General features: G+C 44.8%; 1 protein-coding gene and 1 pseudogene across 1 annotated transcript in view; both read right to left on the reverse strand.

Annotated features, from left to right (window-relative positions):
- Positions 1 to 13,674, reverse strand: part of LOC148015839 (putative oxidoreductase C663.09c) — a 60,111-nt gene that overhangs the window by 17,144 nt on the left and 29,293 nt on the right. The window lies entirely within an intron of this gene.
- Positions 6,703 to 8,387, reverse strand: LOC148015840 (uncharacterized; annotated as a pseudogene).

A 13,674-nucleotide genomic window follows, 5' to 3' on the forward strand; every position in this document is an offset into this window, starting at 1 on the left:
AGCTATTAAATGACCAATCTAATCCACATGAACCAGAAAGAATATTAAATGTTCGTAATAGACGAACAAGGAATACTATTTATCAAGAATGTTTGGTTAAGTGGAAAGATTGTTCAGAAGAAAGCTCAACATGGGAGCGAGTAAGTACTTTAAAGAAAAGGTTTCCCAATTTACAGTTAGACCTTCCAAGTATCGTTTTCGAGGACGAAACTGATTCTTAAGGGAAAGGAAATGTTATATTTATAAGGTAAATTAAGGGAAACATGCACGAGGCATGACCGTCCAGGGTTTTGGGCGCCCGAACGGGGTTTAGGGGAGCCTAGCATTTAAGAGAGTCCAAGAATAGAAGGACTCACCAAGGTTTGACAGCTGGCAATCGGATTACGATGAGTCTGGCCAGCAATGAACTGGGCAAGGCTGGGAGGTGAAAGGAACTCGTGCTCATTTTTTGATCCGATTGCTTTCCTCTGGTCTTCATCGTCTTCTTCTGAGTTGCCTGACGAGAGTCACCTGACATGTACCTAAGGGGACAATCATGTGTACCAACAATGGCTCTTATGCATTGGTCATGTGCAGGTTGTTTTTGTTTTGGTCACTCCTCTAACATTAAAGCACGGTCGTCACGTCAGATGGCGTCTGATTAGTTCAGTCTGATGCTAGTATGATACTAATCAGACTAATAAATATTGGACCTACCTTTGATGTTACGTCCGATAAAAGAAAAAATACATATAATTTTAAGCCTATGCTTATTGTTTGGACTTAAAAATTAAAAAATAAACTCAGAGATTCAAATCAAAAATGCAAAAGAGAGTTGACACTGTTAGAGATCATAGCCAGGGCTGCACAGTCGGACTGTGCAGTCGGACTGCCACGTGGCAGTCCGACTGCCTGCAGCCCAGTCGGCTGCATTTAATGCAGCCGACCCGACCTGTCCTATTTTTTGGGCAGATTTCGGCTATTTATACCTGACGTCTCCAGCAGTCTCGGATACCTCTCGCACTCTTCTCTGTCGCAGATTACAGACCGGTGCCGTGCAGATTTCTGTCTCTGTTCACAGATTTCAGACAGCAGACAGTGCAGACTGCAGCAGACTTCGAGGTGGACAGCAGGTCGCATCGTCGAGGTGGAGACACGCAGTCCAGCGCACTGCGCCCGTGTATATCTTTGTATTCAGCATTCTATATACAGCAGATCTTCATCGTCCACTGTCTCTTTCTCTCCCTTTTCTCTCTGCGTTCTCTCTCTCTCAGTCCTACGCTTCCGCACCGCTGCACTCTGACATGGTATCAGAGCAGTGTTTGAGGGCTGACTGAGCGCAGAATCAACCTGAAGAGGAGTTTCCATCGCAACACAAATTTGCGTTTTTTTGCATTTAAGGGCAGACAGGAGGGCTGCGCCTTGGAACAAGGAGGGCTGCGCACAGGAAAGGAGTACAGGTGGTGGATTTGCTGCTGTTTACTGCTGTTTGACGCGGAGGAAGTTTGAGTTTTCAACCTAAAAGTGCAGGTTTTGCTTTTTCATCGCCTCCGGTGGGTGAAGAAGCTTCGGGACGCGGAAGAGCCTTAGCAGGCTGAGTTTAGCCAGTCAGAGGGGGCTGCTTTTGCGTTTGAGAAGGCATTGCAGGTGAAGATGTCTACAGAGATGGACTTGGAGTTCCACGCGATTATGGACCGGAAGGTGCCTGTCTTACCGGCTCTTCCTTCAGATCAGAAGCTCGACGGCGACAACTACCGCATTTGGCGCGTAATGATGTTGGCCATCCTTGAGTCCTATGATTTGGCGGAGTTGGTACAGGAGGATATTGACCGGCCTTCGGTAAGAGATGAGTCCAAACTCTCTTCCGATGCTCGTACGGAGTTGGCCAGGGCCCAGTCTCATTGGGACAAACTGAATGCTAGGATACGATCCTTTCTCTTTCTATCATGCACTACAACCGTGATCGCTCACATCGAGCACTTGACGGTGGCTCGTGAGATATGGCTGGAGCTTGATCAAATGTACAATCGGATGACCCTGATGAAGAGGGTTTCTTTGGAGGTACAGATGCGGACCTTGTCCGTCAATAAGTCTTCTTCGCTAAGGGAACACATTAACAAGCTAAGGCAGCTACAGATGCAGGTTCAGAATGCGGGAAAGCCGATTTCCTCCGAAGACATGGCGATCACACTATTGTCCCAGTTGCCGCCACGATTCGGTACATTTTACTCTGCCCTTATTGCTTCGGGGCGAGAGTCTACTCTTCGCTGGGAAGAGTTGGTTCCTATGGTCTTGGACCAAGAGGAACAGTTAAAGGGACAGAATGCTTCCAAGACGGAGGCGTTGACAGGTCAAGCCTCTCAGAAGAAGGGGAAGGACCAAAAGAAGAAGGGGAATAACAAGTCCAAGAAGGACAAGGAGAAGGACAAGGACAAAGACTCCACATGTCATATTTGTGGAAAGACTGGCCATTGGAAGAAGGATTGCCCTGACAAAGACACGAAGGACACCAAGAAGAAGGATACCAAGGATTCTGGAGCGGTGGCTGCACCCTCATCAGCTGCATTTCTACATCTAGTTGTCATTGAGGACGCTTCACCGAATGCTTCTAATGCTGCGATGACGGCTCCCCAAGCTCGAGAGTGGATTGTTGATAGTGGTGCCTCACGGCACATGACTCCTTCATCAGATGGTGTTGCCCAGCTGCGACCTTCGCGTGGGCAGGTTCTCATTGGAGACAGCTCTTCAGTTTCTGTTGCAGGTCGGGGTAAGATGCAGCTTATTCCGGATGGACGAGGTGGCACCCATACCTCACAGGTTTTGCATGTACCAGGATTAGGGTACCATCTCCTTTCAGTTCATAAGATTTGCTCCCTTGGTCTTTTGGTGGAGTTTGACAGTTCTACTGTGCGAGTCCTTGATCGTGAATCGAGGAAGGTTCTATCATCTGGATATGAGGAGAACGGCATTTACAAACTGAAGTCTTCCACTGCCCTCTCTACTCTTCTTCTTACCTCACAGTCTCAGTCTGAGTTATGGCATGCTCGGTTTGGTCACCTGAACTATGACTATCTTCGGAGGGCGTCACGTGGACAGCTTGTTCGAGGGTTGCCGGATATAGTGGTGAGCCAGCAGCCATGTGTCTCCTGCATACGGGGGAAGCAGCATAGAGATGCCATTCCCCACACCGCTTCGCGGCGGTCTACTTCACCGATGGAGCTAGTATCTACGGATCTATGTGGCCCTATGAGGAATGAGTCCCTGCGTGGGAGCTCACACTTCATGTTGATCGTGGATGACTACAGCAGGATGACATGGGCCTACTTTTTGGCACTAAAGTCAGAAGCTTTCTCGCACTTCAAGGATTGGCTTCTCTTTGAGAAGAACCGATCAGGCCGGAAGTTGAAGACCTTGCGATCCGACAAGGGAGGTGAATTTGTGTCTAATGAATTTGCTCGGTTTTGTGCAGATAGAGGAATTCACCAGGAGTTTGCCAATACCAATACTCCTCAAGAAAATGGTATTCTAGAACGGAAGAACCACAGTGTGATCAAGATGGCGCGCACCATGATGGAGCACCGACAGACCCCTCAGGTTCTGTGGGCCGAGGCTGTGGCTACTGCAGTCCACTTTCTTAATCGATCCCCTACTTCGGCCGTGGAAGGGATGACTCCATTTGAGGCTTATTTTGGGACGAAGCCAGATGTTTCTTACTTTCGAGTCTTTGGGTGTGATGCCTATGTTCACATTCCCAAGGCTCACCGTGATAAGTTTGAAGCGGCTTCCCGAAAACAGGTATTTGTTGGCTACAGCTCCCAGTCCCAAGGCTACCGACTGTATGATCCCGTCAAGCGGGATGTGTACACTAGCCGTGATGTGCGGTTTGTGGAGGTTCCGGCTACTTCAACGGGTGAGGAGCATCCCGTTCTTGGAGATCCAGGGGAGAGTTGGCCTCCTTCTACAGTTCCACTGGAGCCCGTGCCTTTTGATTATGATTCTGTTTCTGACACAGAGTCTACTGTTCCACCGGACACCTCTGAGGAGTTACCACCGGTGGATATTCCAGAGTCTTCTGCTGATGGAGAACGACGAGGGGAGGTTCGGCCTCCTCCTCGCTGGGCCCGTGACACACTCCGTGATTCAGGGATCGAAGGGGTTCCTGAGGAGTGGGGACCGCAGGATGGTCCGCGGCGGTCACAGAGGCACCAGGCGCATTCTTCGGAGCTTGTTTGCTCCAATTATTGTTTGATGTCCCGTGTTATGCAGGATCGAGAGCCCACCTCCGTGAAGGAGGCTTTACAGTCCGCCCCATGGAAGAAAGCTATGGAAGCCGAGTTGGAGGCTATTGAGAGGAATGGCACTTGGTCACTTGTGCCACGCCCCCCGAAGAAGAAGGTGATTGGGGTCAAGTGGGTCTTCAAGACCAAATATCTCAGTGATGGTACTTTGGATAAGCACAAGGCTCGCCTTGTTGCTAAGGGTTTTGCTCAGCGCCCAGGGATTGACTCTCATGACACCTTTGCCCCCACAGCTCGTATGGCAACCATTAGAGCTGTTCTTGCTTTGGCTGGCCATAGGAGATGGCCTGTTTATCAGCTGGATGTGAAGTCAGCCTTCCTGAATGGTGATTTGAAGGAGAAGATCTACGTTGAGCAGCCTCCTGGCTTTGGTTCTTCAGATGGGAAAGTCTATAGGTTGAAGAAGGCCCTGTATGGCCTCAAGCAGGCCCCGCGAGCTTGGAACGAGAAGATTGATTCGTTCCTCCAGTCTCAGTTGGGATATCGGCGGTCCAAGGCCGATCCGCAGCTGTATGTTCACACTTCCGAGGATGGTTGTGTGCTGTTTGTCTTATATGTTGATGATTTGATTGTCACAGGTGATGATGCACAGCAGGTCCAGGAGACAAAGTCAGCTTTACATCGGACGTTCGAGATGATGGATTTGGGGCTACTCCATTTCTTTTTAGGCCATGAGATTTATCAGTCTCAGAGGGGGATCTTTCTCTCCCAACAGAGATATGTACAGGAGCTCTTGGTGTCTTTTGAGATGGACGATTGTCGAGCCCTCTCTACTCCTATGGATCCGAACTGGAATGCCACTTCCCATTCAGCTTCTCCTTTGGCGGATGCGTCCCGCTATCGACAGTTGATAGGGTCCTTGATGTGGCTTCTCAACACCAGGGTTGATCTATGTTTTGCTGTTGGACTCTTGGCAGGGTTCATGAGTGAACCTAAGACGGTGCATTGGCAGGCTGCTCAGAGGATACTTCGGTATCTGAGGGGGACGTCTGATGTGGGGATTCATTACCCCACAGGGACAGATGGGTCAGATCTTGTACTTGCAGGTTGGAGCGACTCGGATTCGGCCGGTGACGTGGACCACAGGCGGTCTACAACAGGTTACTGCTTTACTTTGGGTGCAGGTGTTATTTCATGGAGTAGCAAGAAGCAGCCCACGGTAGCCCTTTCGTCTACTGAGGCGGAGTATCGGGCCGCCTCTTCCACCATATGCGAGGTTGTGTGGCTTCGGAGATTGTTGGAGGAGCTTGGGTGTCCCCAGACTCCTCCTACATTGCTGCGATGTGACAATGAGAGTTGCATTGCCTTGGCAAGGAACCCTGTTTTTCATGCCCGGACGAAGCACATTGAGATTCAGTACCACTTCATCCGAGAAAAGCTTCTGGATGAGACCATCACTGTGGAGTATTGCAAGACGGAGGACAATCTTGCGGATTTGTTTACGAAGGCGCTTCCTCAGGCTTTACTTCGGAGACATTCCAGATCCCTCAGACTTCTGCCCTGCCCAGGCTCTGAGAGGGGGTGTTAGAGATCATAGCCAAGGCTGCACAGTCGGACTGTGCAGTCGGACTGCCACGACTGCCTGCAGCCCAGTCGGCTGCATTTAATGCAGCTGACCTGTCCTATTTTTTGGACAGATTTCGGCTATTTATACCTAACGTCTCCAGCAGTCTCGGATACCTCTCGCACTCTTCTCTGTCGCAGATTACAGACCGGTGCCGTGCAGATTTCTGTCTCTGTTCACAGATTTCAGACAGCAGACAGTGTAGACTGCAGCAGACTTTGAGGTGGACAGCAGGTCGCATCGTCGAGGTGGAGACACGCAGTCCAGCGCACTGCGCCCGTGTATATCTTTGTATTCAGCATTCTATATACAGCAGATCTTCATCGTCCACTGTCTCTTTCTCTCCCTTTTCTCTCTGCGTTCTCTCTCTCTCAGTCCTACGCTTCCGCACCGCTGCACTCTGACAAACACAAGACTCAAGAGTGTAGCATGAATAATGAAACCAACAACTTTATTATGAGCCACATGTGCAATCTGAGACAAAAAGTATACAAAAATGGATTGAGATAAAAGCCATCATCCATGGCTCAATCCGAATCAAGATACATGATTACTCTAGGTGCTCATATCACTCTCGGCATTGAAGGTGAAAGCATCCTCGTCACCACTTAAGGAGCCGTTACCCTCTTCAAAAAAATCACCCTCACTAATGGCATTGCCCTCATCATCATACTCGGGTTCTCTAAGAACTAGGTGAGAGGCCGTGATAGGTATGTTCTCCTGGGCCGAACTAGGAGTACTTCTCAAGCCACTCCTACGCCTCGTGTAGCATCTAAGGGCCCCAAAAGCATCACTGGCAGCCGATGTGGATGCCGAAGATGAAGCTCCATCGCTATCTCCTCAAGCTCCAAGTAAAGCTCTCTAAAGATTTTCTCCTCCTCCAAGTTTCTCACGAGTCACACTTTTAAGTGTGCTGGCGGAGAGCTTGAGTGAATCCACATTTATCTATACTTTTAAAGAATGAAAAACTTAGATTAAACAAATGAAACTTTTCCAAATATATTTCATAATCTATTAATAAAGTTATAAACTAAAAAGTACAAAAAATCGGATATACGATACCTATCTTACCATAGACATCTCATGCATATTGTGTAGCATACATAAATTGGAGCGACAATAAATTAGTCGCTTCAATTATCATGTGCTAAGCTTATTACGGATTTTGGTGTGCATGAGGGAATAGACGGACCAATTCTTCTCACATGCACCTGACGAACAATCCTAAACCATGTGAAGAAAAAGTAAGTTTAAACTTGAAACTTGCAAGTTGTAAGTTGTAACTAGAGTTAAACAAAAAAAGAGAAGAGATTTTCAAACCTGTGTAAGAATGAGTAAGGCCACTCTTTGGAGGTAAGGCAATCGCTAGCCAAATGACTCCCACCAAAAAAATGGCTTCACCAATGATTTCCGCTTCCAACAAATGGTAGATGCGAAAGCGGTGCTTCTTTGATCACTATAATTGATGAGCTCTTGGAGAAAAGCACCATGGTGCTATTTCGCCAAAGCCTTTGAAAAAAAGGTATCACGATCGGCAAGGACATTGACATCCATGAAGAGAGAGGGTTTTTTTAAGGTAGAATGTAAGAGTGTCGCAAACCCATGTATGGGTCGCTTCATCCACTCCCATCTTTTCTTTGTCAAAAAGAAAATATCATCTCTTTTAGGGGTGGTATCCAAGATATACAATAGGTGTAAGATGATAGAGATTTAGAGAGAGATCTAGAGGTGAAATTTGAAAAAAAAGAGTGTGAATCAATATGAATTATAGATTCTAAAACTAAAAAAAAGCATGAATCTTTTTTTTTAAAGAAATAAAAACGATACCATGAAGAAGAGGCCTCCCCATCCAAGATGCTCGATGATTGTATCTCCTCTATTGCATCCGCCATAAGATGATAAAGAAGGCCAATAGTAGCCCCCTCCATGTCCCTCATGCGAAGCACCTTGTAAATGGAAGTGACGACAACGACAATACCTCTCACATCCATCCAAAATTCCTCCTTTAAGCAAAGCCTTTCAACGGCTTTTGCTTCCACTTGGCTTGATGTGGACTTCCCTTCAAGCCACTCCTTAAACTCATCTGATATAACCATTTCGTGTAGCTTATTGCAAATGTCATAGAGACGCTCGAGAAAAAGCCATATGACTGCAAATCGAGTCTTTGAGGGCTTCTTCAACTCCAAAGTCTGAGTATGAGTGATAAATCGCAAGAACTCAAACCTTGGAGTTGACAAAGCCAATGATTGTGCAAGCATCGTTGACAATCCTCGCCACCCACTCCAACTTGTCTGTATCTTCCATAAAAAGATCTAGACAATGTGCAACGCATGGTGTCCATACCATGGACGAAAACTCAACCTCAAGTAACAGCCCCATAGATGCACAATTTGAGGCATTGTTTGTGACAGCTTGAACCACATTTTGGAGCCCAACCTAAAAGATTATACACAATGAAATTAGAATAAATTTAGGAGGTTTTTTTTTCAAAAAAAGATTACAAAATAATGAATTTAGAAGCATTACCTCAATGATGGCTTACTATATGTGCCGATACATGAACGAGCCTGTGGTTCTCCTTTCCCTTGTGCTCGCATCCACTGCTCATAGGAAGTATGTGCCAAGTGGGCAAGAGACCAAAATATTGATGATTCCTCTTTTTTTTACAATCGCTCCATCCATCGGACAGTATAGAGCATTTATACTTCGCCCAACCGGTGCACACAAGCTCAAGGGACTTATCAATCCTCTCTCTCTCCTCGAGTTTCTTAGTAAATATGTCATTGTACGTGACACCGTACCATTCCTCACATGGACCAAAGGCGATAAATGGTTTTCACTATCCACTTTCATCAATCCACTTTGAGAAAATGGAAAGAGAGATTGCACTTAGATATGGTGCATGCAATCTCTATTTCCACTTGCCTTTGCCTCTCCTTGAGAAAGAAGAGAGCACCGAAAACTTGCCCCGTTGCTTGGGCAAGAGTGGCTTGTCTCTTGGGCATAGGTGCACCACTCGAATGGCTTTTTCTAGATGGGATAGAAGAGGCCCCTCCAACGAATAAAATCGAGACAATTGAAGAGGGATCGTCTTCCGCATCTGAGACCTCATGATCAAGAGAGAGATCACCTCCTCACTTGCCCTTGAAAGGCCTTTGCATCGCTTCAATGGCAAGTATTTCCCACGACAATCTTCATAGACATCGTCGGGAATACCGGAGCATAGTGTGGCCTCCCCTCCTAATTTGCAAAGGTGGATGAGAAGGCGAGTGACGAATGAGATTTGAAGCTTTGGGCAAATACTTGCATTGCCGCTTGCAAGTGTTGGATTTGTTCTTCACTCGCTCCAAGTAGGCACAATGCAAGCGAATGGCCTCATCGAGAGAGGGTGCCATTGATGATGTATAGAGAGAGCCTAGAGGGTCACGGGTAGAGGGTGAGATGATTGAAGAAAGAAGTGGAAAGGGTAGAGAGCTTGAAGGAGTAGAGAGCTTGAGGAAGTAGAGAGAGGCTAGAGCTTGGAGGAGGAGGTTGAAAGGGTTGAGAGGTTAAGAGAGGACTCAAGAAGAGAGATTAAGGGAGTCGGAAGGATGGAGAGCTCGAAAGAAGTAGGAGCGGAGAACTTGAAAGGATAAATGAGATGGTGGGGGAGGGAAGATTTTTATAGAAAAGGAGAGTGCTTGAGATTTAGGGTTGGGCCCTGGGAGAGAGAGAGAGATTTCAAATTCTGAAATTTGAATGGTGGCCCATCATCCATGGGAGAGGATGGTTGCATTGTGCCATTGTGTGTATATGAGAGAGAGAGATGGATGAAATTTGAATCATAGAGGGAGAGGGAAGGAGAGAGAGTTTTTAAAATTGATAGTTTAAAACTTTAATCTTTAATATTTTCTCTCGAGTCTTTGTGTGAGAAAAAGAAAAGAAAGATAAGAAAGAAAGAAAAGAAGAATAGAGAACATTCAAGAAAGAAAAGAAAGAAAAGAAGAAAAGAAAGGTATGAAAGAAAATAAAGATAAGAAAAAAACGGTTACTGGGCCCACGGAAACACAGTCAAAAAAAGTAATCGTTTGTTGGCTGCAAGGCTCGGGAGTACGGGTAACAGTCAAGACCGTCGCGACTTGGACAGGGCGCAATCGGCGTAGTCGGGCGATTCGGTGGAAAATAGACCAGACAACTCCGTCCGAGACCGGACGTGGCAAACAAGACTGGACGGGTCGAACGAGTTGACTCGTCCATTAGACATGGACAACCTTGCATTAAAAGATATTCTATATGTGCTCGACATCAAGAAGAATCTTATATATACTTCAAGCATTGACATTTTAGGGTTTTCAATCATTTTTTATGGCCCTCAATGTGCAGTATATAATGATCAAGTTTCTACTTTCCTTGTCTTGGTAGGCACTTTCACTAAAGGCCTCTACTGTCTTGATATGCATAATCAATAGCTCATTGAAACTCCTCTTAATTGTGCCTTATTAACAAATGAATCTTTTTAAGATACACATTTATTGTCATGAGGACGTGTATTTTTGAAACCTCACTCAACATGTGGATTAATTTTTAATCACATGGTTAAGTAAATGTTGCACATGTGAGGTGTAACTGGGATTAGAGTAAATTTACGAGCTCGAGACCCAAGGAAATCACGAGATGTCAAAGGCAAAAGTTGCTATAAGTTCTGCCGCACAGGTACTTTGGTGGTATCTAGTACCAGTTGTTGGCCTAGGTCATTCATTTGGCCATAAGTGTCAGTTGGTAACACTAGAAAAGTGACGTTTAATGGTACCTAATGTCAATAAGATGGTCAAAGATAGCGCAAAGACACTCGGGAATGAAAGTTGCCTAGTCAATTTAATTATTAGCCAGTCAAATTATTTTTCAAGGCACCGAAATATTTATTAGATTAATTTTTAATATTTAAAGATAGAAAATTAACATTAATTATGAATAATACTGAAAAAACCATTTGAGAAGGCTGCCACTTGTCAAAAATGCACATACAAGACTGAAAAACGTCTTTAAAGGCTGGAGAAATGCCTTTTTAATGTATTCAGCCTACAAGACAAGGAGAAGATACTGCTGGTTTGATTTGCAGCCATTGGAGGACCTTCTGAGACAGGAGAAGACCAATCAACAACAGGTGACAGCATCTACAAGCTGTTGAGACAAGGCAACAACAATAAATGATTGATTTTCTTCAATTCTTTGCATCTAGAAGCTGTTGAGACATGGCAGCAACAATAAATGACAGATTTTCTTCAATTCTTCACAAAGAAAGTCTGAATTTTCTCTCTTCTCGGCATTCTCTCTCATCTCCCATTCTTTCTACAACCTTGCTCCAAAGATTGCAGCATTGAGATCACAAGAGGTTGAGAAATTTCAGATTTCTCTGCTGTAAACCCTAATCTGCAGCAGAAATTGGGGTTTACCAACAGCCTCGGGAAGCATGCCAAAAATAAGAAGATCCAAGACTTGGATTCAACAAGGCTGAAGCTGTTTTTAGCCTATTCAAGTGGAGGGACCAGCAAATAATTGAATTTGGGGCATTTTCAACCTCCATCAAAGCGGTGAAGGCCAATTGATTGCCCAAATCAAGGGGACACCTGTTTTGGGGCCAACAAGGTATCCAATGTCCAAGATTATATGGTAAAGTGTACTTTTCAAAGTGTTTCTCCTCAAATAGAGTGGTAAATAACCTGATTAAGCACCACTTACAACAATTAACAAATTCATGCCGATTCGTCCTCAGATAGGGTGGTAAATAACCTAATTAAGCACTATTTACAGCAATTAACAAATTCACAAAACTGAAAAGTACACTTTACCATATAATCTTGGACATTGGACACCTTGTTGGCCCCAAAACTGACACCCCTTTCAGTATTTATTTAACTTAATTGAAAAAGAAATTGATGCACAATGGGATTCTCCCAATCCCTTTCGGTATTCCAACTCTCCTCGCTGTTCAAAATGACCAACAAGTGTTTAATCTGATTAGCCCCTTGATTAGGGCAATCAATTGGCATTCACCTGCTTTGATGGAGATGAAAAATGCCCCAAATTCAATTATTTGCTGGTTCCTCTACTTAAATAGGCTAAAAACAGCTTTAGCCCTGTTGAATCCAAGTCTTAAACCTTCCAATTTTTGGCACACTTTCCAAGGCTATTGTTAAACCCTAATTTATACTACAGATTCGGATTTACAGCAGAGAAATCTGAAATTTCTCAGCCTCTGAGGCCTTTTAGTGGTGATGTGCCAAAGCATATGTCTGTTGAAACTCAACTGAGGTTGAGGAGTTGGATGAGATTTTGGTACCTAAGTAGATTTTAGCACACAAGGAAAGAAAGGTCAAAGGTAAAATTTTCAATAGATACTTGGTGAAATTTTAGAATTATTCACCAATGAATGCTAAATGAACGGAAGAGGATGGCTTGGCAGACCATCCTCAGTTGTTGCAACTTTACCTAGATGCCTTTCAGTTAGAGCCAACTTTAGTTCAAGCTCGGTCAGGTTCAGCAGAGCAAGGGTCCGGAGTATTGCCTGATGCTCAAGGGGAAGGTAGCGCTTCCACTCCTCCAGTTATGGATAGCTCTTCTATGTAGTGGATCTCGGACGTATTCAACATGCATCCAAGGTACTTCCCTGATAGTATGTTTGCCATGAGGTCACTACTTAGTGTACTAGTCATTGTGAGATGTATGCATATGAGTATGAGTTTCAGTCGGGTACTAGAACTATACTTTTGCATCAACTTATGATCAATTTGGCATGAATTTTGCCTCAATTTTAAGACAAAAATTCTGATCAGTTTTAGCTCAATTTTTTATCAACTTGAGAACCGTTTATGGTCACTTTTTGGATCAATTTTTGCATTGATTGCTGGTCAGTTTTTGCAATGAGTTGGTGATCAGTTTGGGGTCACATTTGCCGCAATTTGTGATCAGTTCTCTGATCAGCAAGTGATCAGTTTATGATCTGATTATGCTTAGTTTTCAATGGTTTACATCTAGTTCCATGGACAACAGCATATGTTATGATGCCATTGATGTTTTAGCCATGGTTTATGCTTGGTTATGCTATGCTATGGTTTGGTTTTGCAAGATGGATTGAGCTCATAAGAAATAGACATGTCACATGATAATTTGGTAATGTTTTTTTATAAGATTATTTGTTAGTCTTATGGTATGTCATGATTGGCTGGTAATTTTCAGCATGTGTTGGGCATATGGGATCATAGTTGCCTCTGTACGTGGTACCAAACGGTCCGTATGGTATGATTTCATATGATAAAACTGGCCTCTTTCAATCACTTGGCCTACGCGTCCTCTTTCCATGTTTCTTCAGCCCCCGCGTCCTGTGTTTCGCGCTTTTCTTGCACTGTTGCGCTTTTTGTGGGGATGGGAAGCCTTGGACACCTCATCCCACCCCCCTTTTCCGAATTCCAGCCATGCAAAACTTAATGCTCCTCTTTGGATTCCTTCTAGGCTCCAACTTGCAACCCTCTCTTTGGATTCCTTCTCTCTTTAGACTTTGACTGTTTGAACTTTGAACTTTGACCCTTCTCTCATCTACAAAAGGTGCTCCTCCTCCATGCTTCCACACCAATTCAGCAAGCATTTAACAAGTTACCATTCTCATTTTCCTCTTTCCCGCACCCTATCGAAGCATTTGCTATTCTCAAAGAGTCAAATCTCATATCCCATCCCCTCTATCCTGCACCCTATCAAAGCATTTGCCATTCTCATCTCCCATTCCCTCTCTCTCACTCTTGCTCTTTTAACTTTACCCCAACCCTCGGGCCTCTCGAGTCTCCCTCCCTTTCAACTTTC

This window comes from Lygodium microphyllum, chromosome 23 (assembly GCF_053477565.2).
Source record: "Lygodium microphyllum isolate KBCC chromosome 23, Lygodium_microphyllum_v1.1.10, whole genome shotgun sequence".
Lineage (NCBI taxonomy): Eukaryota > Viridiplantae > Streptophyta > Polypodiopsida > Schizaeales > Lygodiaceae > Lygodium > Lygodium microphyllum.